Source organism: Marmota marmota, unplaced genomic scaffold (assembly GCF_001458135.2).
Source record: "Marmota marmota marmota unplaced genomic scaffold, marMar, whole genome shotgun sequence".
NCBI classification, from domain to species: Eukaryota; Metazoa; Chordata; class Mammalia; order Rodentia; family Sciuridae; genus Marmota; species Marmota marmota.
This window is the reverse complement of record NW_026000221.1, coordinates 27,392,642-27,398,620: the sequence shown is the minus strand read 5'-3', so window position 1 is coordinate 27,398,620 and position 5,979 is coordinate 27,392,642.

Below are 5,979 nucleotides of genomic sequence, written 5' to 3'. Positions count from 1 at the left end.
AAAAAAAAAAAAAAAAAAAAAAAAAAGACTTCGGATTCGACAGTAAGGCCTAAGGCTCAAGTTAGCCAATTAGGTGCTTGGCCAGACAATTTTTATAAACCAACAAACTAAATCTGCAACTTAGATTTTGCTCAAAATATAGTTAAAACATACATGCAATAAACAGAATAGGTTGGTACGGATATCCTTTGCAACTCTTTAGAAGTATAATGAAAAAATACTTCAGCTGTCAATTTACAAAGGGAAAATTTGTTTTTCCATCAGGAGCTTGGGAACAGGGGCACCCCACCTCTCAGTCCACTGCCACAGAACTGGCAAAATGAGACCTCCTCCTAGAAGACAGTGATGGGTCATCTGCCCAAGAGCACATGCTGTGGATTCTAGCACATTCTGAATACAGCCAATACTGAATTGCAGGTTTCCTCTTTTCTGCTCTCATTCTCCACTGTGGAAAAGCCATGGCAGGGGCAGTCTTAGCTTCTGCTGCCTCTGAGAGTGGAGCAAAATACAAAGATAACAAAAACATTTTTTTTTTAATTGTGAGGCTTTCAAGAATCCAGGTCTTTCAAGAGTGATAGTGACTTGATAGATTCCTTCAGGCATTTAGCTCCAAAACAAACCTAACCCTGCTATACCTGCTGAAATCACTCTTTAAGACTGGGCAGAAGAACCTGGGCAGAACCCTCAAGCTCATCTCTTAACCCAAGAGCAGACTCCCCAACTCAGGCACGGTGCTAGGCGCTAGTTCAGAGTGCGCACAGCTATCCTTGCTCTGAACTTTGCTCTGTCCTGCTTTCCCAGAAAATAATTGTGTGTGTGTGTGTGTGTGTGTGTGTGTGTGTGTTCCTGGGATCAAACCATCCCCAATCCTTTTTTATTTTTATTTTGAGACAGGGGTCTTACTAAATCACTCAGGCTGGCCTCAAACTTGCGATCCTCCTGCTTCTACTTCCCAAGTCATTTGGGTTAGAGGTGTGTGCCACCATGCCCTGTTTGCTCTCCCTTCTCCTTCTCTTCCTCTTCCTCTCTTCCTTTCTTGGTTTGGAGCCCAGGGCCTCCCATACGCACTCTAGCGCTGATCTATGCCCACCCAGCCCTCCTTTGCTTGTTAACTTTTCCCTTCCCTATCTCAATCACTCCTTTCCCTTCTTTCCTTTCATTTCTTTGTCTTTTGTATTTTCTTTTTTTTGCAATAAGATCACTCTCTCATTTACTCAATATTCAGTATTTGTGTGCCAGCCAAGCAGGCAAAGGGGTGCACACCCATAATCCCAGAGACAGGAGGGTTGCAAGTTAAAGGCCAGCCTGGACAACTTAGCAAGACCCTGTCTCAAAATAAAAAATAATGGGGAGACTAGACCCAATAATAGGGCGCAATGGAAGGAAGACCATGAAGCAAAAGGGAATGGGAATGTAGTTCAGTAAATTAAGTGCCCCTGGGTTCATACCCCAGTACCAAAATCAATTGTGTGCGTGTGTGTACATGTGTGCAGAAACTGTTCAAAATGTGGAGCATATGGCAGAGAAGACGAAATTTCTGCACCTATCAGTTGATGTTCTGACATCAGAGAGATGGCCCCAAAGCCATGGCCACCATCCACGGTTGCTAGAGATCTTATGTCACTGCCCAGGACACACACAGATAGATAAATATACACATGCTCGTGTTTTGCAAATCAATGCTTCCCTTGAAGATAGTCAGTTCCCCAAAAGACTGCCAGAAAACCTGTAATCAAGCAAAGTAGCTGCGTTAGATCTTCTGGGGTAATGGAGAAACCATACCTTGCCAATCTTAGCAGTTTCTCAGAAGGTGGAGGGGGGAGCAAAGAGAAACAATTTCTAGGGTTGGGTCTGGGCTCAAGTGGTTCACGGCAGTCTTTCATGGCAGGAATTCATTGGCATTGGCCAAATTTCATCACATGATATTTTAGGATTGGTGAACACAGCAAGGCTGGGTCTTAAAGCAAGTCTTAATAAGTAAAACTGCTGTTTGATGGGCAGCTATTTTCCCCAGGAGCTATCTATTGTCCTGATAGGAGAGCTCATTCAGCAAACTGTCCAGACAAATTGGTTTGGATGAATTCCCTAAAGCAGAGAGTTCAGTTATTGCCTGGTTTACAGACCTACCTTACAGCACACGACAATGTCCTTATGGCCCTACTCCATAGATCAAAGCATCAGCCAAGACTCAAGAGAAGGGGATGTAGACCCTGCCCCTCGATGTAAGGGATGTCAAAGACTCTGGGGCCATCTTAAATTCTGCACATCCTGGGGTTATGTGGAAAATGAAGAGTTCTTTTTCCTGAGCTAAAGAAATGAGGGACCAGGAGGAGGAAGCCCCATGATCTGGCAGCTAAGCTTCCTTCCCGTGTGAAACCTGAAGCTAACTTGTTTTGTGTTTGTGTGGACACAGATCTCAGGACTGGGTCTAGTCTCTAATTTCCTGGGAATCACACTGTAAGATGGATCAGGCTGGAGTTTCTATGATTACACTGACCTTCAAAGAAGAGCTTTTTGGTTTATTCCTGCTGCCCGCCATGTTCTCCTATCTAAGAGGGTGAGTTCTTGGTCTGGTTGGGCAACAGGCGCAATGGAAGGAAGACCATGAAGCAAAATGGAAACACACACAGAGCCATCTGTTGCTGTTGCTTTCTTTTTTGTTGTTGTTGGTTTGGGGTTTTTTTTTTGTTTTGTTTTGTTTTGTTTTGTTTTTAGTGTTTTCATTTTGTGATAATAGTGATTTGTGATTGGTCCCCCCACCCCAGGACTGGCTGTTGAATCAGCTATTTGTAACCAGCTATAAATATCATACCCAGAAAAAAAAAAAAAGAAAGAAAAAGCACTGAAGTTCTTAAACCTAGAAGAAAGGTTAACATAAAAGAAATTCTTTCCATCTTGACCATAAAGTAAGAGGACAGACAACAAAGAGCAGAATGACAGAATGAGCCAAAGAAGCATTTAAAAGCAAAACAAGAATGACGGGGAGGTTTTGATCCAGAATTTTGCATGGAAGCTATTTTGCATCTACTCAAACTGATAGCCTGGCATAGCTATTCCCCACCCCACACCCTGCCACCGCCTCCTTTTGTCTGTTTCTGGAGGAATCTGAGCATCCTCCAGGGCCTGTCCAACAGTCAGAGGGTGAAACCGTCTTCCCAGCTGAGAGATGTGAGTCTAGGGATGGGTACCCAGGAGTTTGTGCAGTGCTCAGAAGCACCTGATGGACTAAGGGGACTCAGACCCATTTCTCCCTGCTCCTCCCCTCTAAGCAGAGCTGTAATCCCTGGAAATGACAAAAGAGGCAACCAAAGGAGGACTCTGAATGGTAGGAAGGCCAGCTGACGGGGGATTGCAGTTCCTCCCAGACGCCACCTGGACCTGGCATTTCCCTCAGACCCCGCTACGGAAATCAGCTCGGGTGTGCTCTTTCCCCCCAGACTAAGCAGGCCAACCTCTAACCACACCAAGTGGGCCCCGCCCACCAGCAAGGGGGTAGATGGGTCCCCAACAAGTGACCAGGTCTTATTGGTTTGAATATGGCTTGTCCTCCCAAGACCATGTGTGGAAGCTGAATCTCCAGCGTGGTGGAGCTGAGCTGACGGAAACTCTAAGAGAGGGGGCCTCATGGAAGTAGTTAGATCCTGGAGGTGCACCCTCTGGATGGATTAGTGCTATTTTGCATGGGTCAGCCCTCTCAGATCTCACAGGAGGGGATTCATTCTCTCCAGAGCACGTTGTTTCTAAAAAAAAAAGCTAACCTGGCCACTCTATGCTTCCTAATGGCACATGTGCTCCTTTCTGCTTCTGTGTACAATGTCCACCTCTCCACCAAGCCCAGGGGACCCTCATCAGACACTAGCACCAGTTTGTGCTTTTTAGCCAGCAGAATCATAAGCCAAATGAACCTTTTTTCTTTATACATTATACCCTCAGGTTACACAGAACCTCGGGTATTCTGTTATAGCAATGCTGAATGGAATAAAACAGAGGCCACTTTCTTCACTGAGCCTGAGACTGGCCTCTGTGGCCAAGAGATACCAAAGCATGCAGCAGGGGCCAGACACACATGCCGCAGTCCGGCTGCAGCAGAATAATCAGGGGGGGTGACGAGCAACTTGTGTACGTTGATACAGCAGGAGTGGGAGCCGTTTATTGTAGGACAGGAGCGGTATTTATACATTCCACATAGCTTATCTAATTAACATAAACTAGATACATCAGTCAACCAATCAGGAATCTCCACATGTAATGGCTCGCTTTTGTTACTTCTCAAACCACTCCCTCTGGCATTTTGCCAGGCACCATCCAGACTTGTTTACGAACTCTAACATTCCCCTGGCAAAATGCCAGGTGTTATTTTGACTTGTTTACAGACTCTAACACACACACACACACACACACACACACACATGCAGTCTGAAACAGGAAGCCTCTTTGTCCCAGAGGAACTAAGACTCTATACTCCTACAGAGACACATCTGGGCAAGAATAAAGAAGAAGGACCCAGCCAGAAAAGTCTCTGGAAGCCTCTAATTTCGTGTGTCCAATACCCCCCACCCCTGTCCAGAAGAAACTCTGAGGCAGCCCTGGCAGGGGGATCCCCACACAGCACACCCCAGCTCAGGAGAGACTCTAGAACCCACAAGCAGGTGGTGTCCTCTCCAGGTAGCCTTCCAGGAAAGCCTTTGTCCCATGAGTTGAGATGTCCCTCTCCTGTCCCCATAGGCCACACCAGCAGACACTAGGGGCAGCTCCAGTGGCAAAGAAAACCAAGCAGCTCTCTAAGACATGAAGAATTAGACCATCGTCGAAACCACAGCCCGTGAAGTCAGGCCAAGACCTGGGTACTAAATGCGAAGAAGAATGACCACAGCTAAATGAAAGAGTTAAACAGGACCCAGGGTATTCTAATACGATCTCTGGTTTACGGTGCAAAGTCACCAGTCACACCAGGAACCAAGAAAGGCCAATTTGGATGAGAAAAGACCATCAACCGACATCAGCACTAAGGTGAATCAAATGCTGGAAATATCCAACAAGGATTTTAGGCAGCCAACATAATCATCGGTCAACTAAAAATTCTCTTAAAATGAATGAGAAAAATTTTAAAAATCTCAGCAAAGAAATATAAGTTATTAAAAAAAAAAAAAACAAACAGGCTCCCCCTGGATGTATACACAAAAGGAGGGAAAGCCCAGAGCGGCATGGTGGCATTAAGTGCATACACATTGTGTCACCACCACCATCTCCAGAACTCTTCCTCTTGCAAAACTGAATCTCTTTATGCATTAAACAGCAGCTCCCCATTGTCCTCTCCCCATCCCTGGCAGCCACCATTCCACTTTTCTGGTTCTGGTTTGGTTTGGTTTGGTTTGGTACTGGGGATTGAACTCAGAGGCACTTTACCACTGAGCCACATACCCAGCCCTTTTTTATTTTTTGTCTTGAGACAGAATCTTGTTAAGTTCCTTAGGACCTCACTAAGTTGCTGAAGTTGGCTTTGAACTTGAGATCCTCCTGCCTCAGCCTCCAAAGCTGCTGGGATTACCGGTGTGTGCTATCACACCTGACTCATTCTACTTTATGTCTGTACGAATTTGACCTCTCTGGATACTTCACGTAAGTGGAATCATACAATGATTGGCCTTTTGTATCTGGCTTATCTCAGCATCACATTCTCAATATGGTTCAGCCATATTGTAACCTGTGTCAGAATCTCCTTTTTTTTTTTGAAGCTAGATAATATTCCATTGTGTGTTGCGATGGACTGAATGTCATGCGCTCCCCACCCAAAACACCAGAGCAATTTGGGGATGCTCTAACCCTCAGCGTGACTATATTTGGTGATGGGTCTCCATCTCCAAAGTGATTAAGGTGGAGCCTTCCTTGGATAGGAGCAGTGTCCTTATAAAACCCATGAGAGCTTGTGCTGTCTCCTCTCCCTCTCCCTGTGTGTACACCAAAGAAAGGCCATTTGAG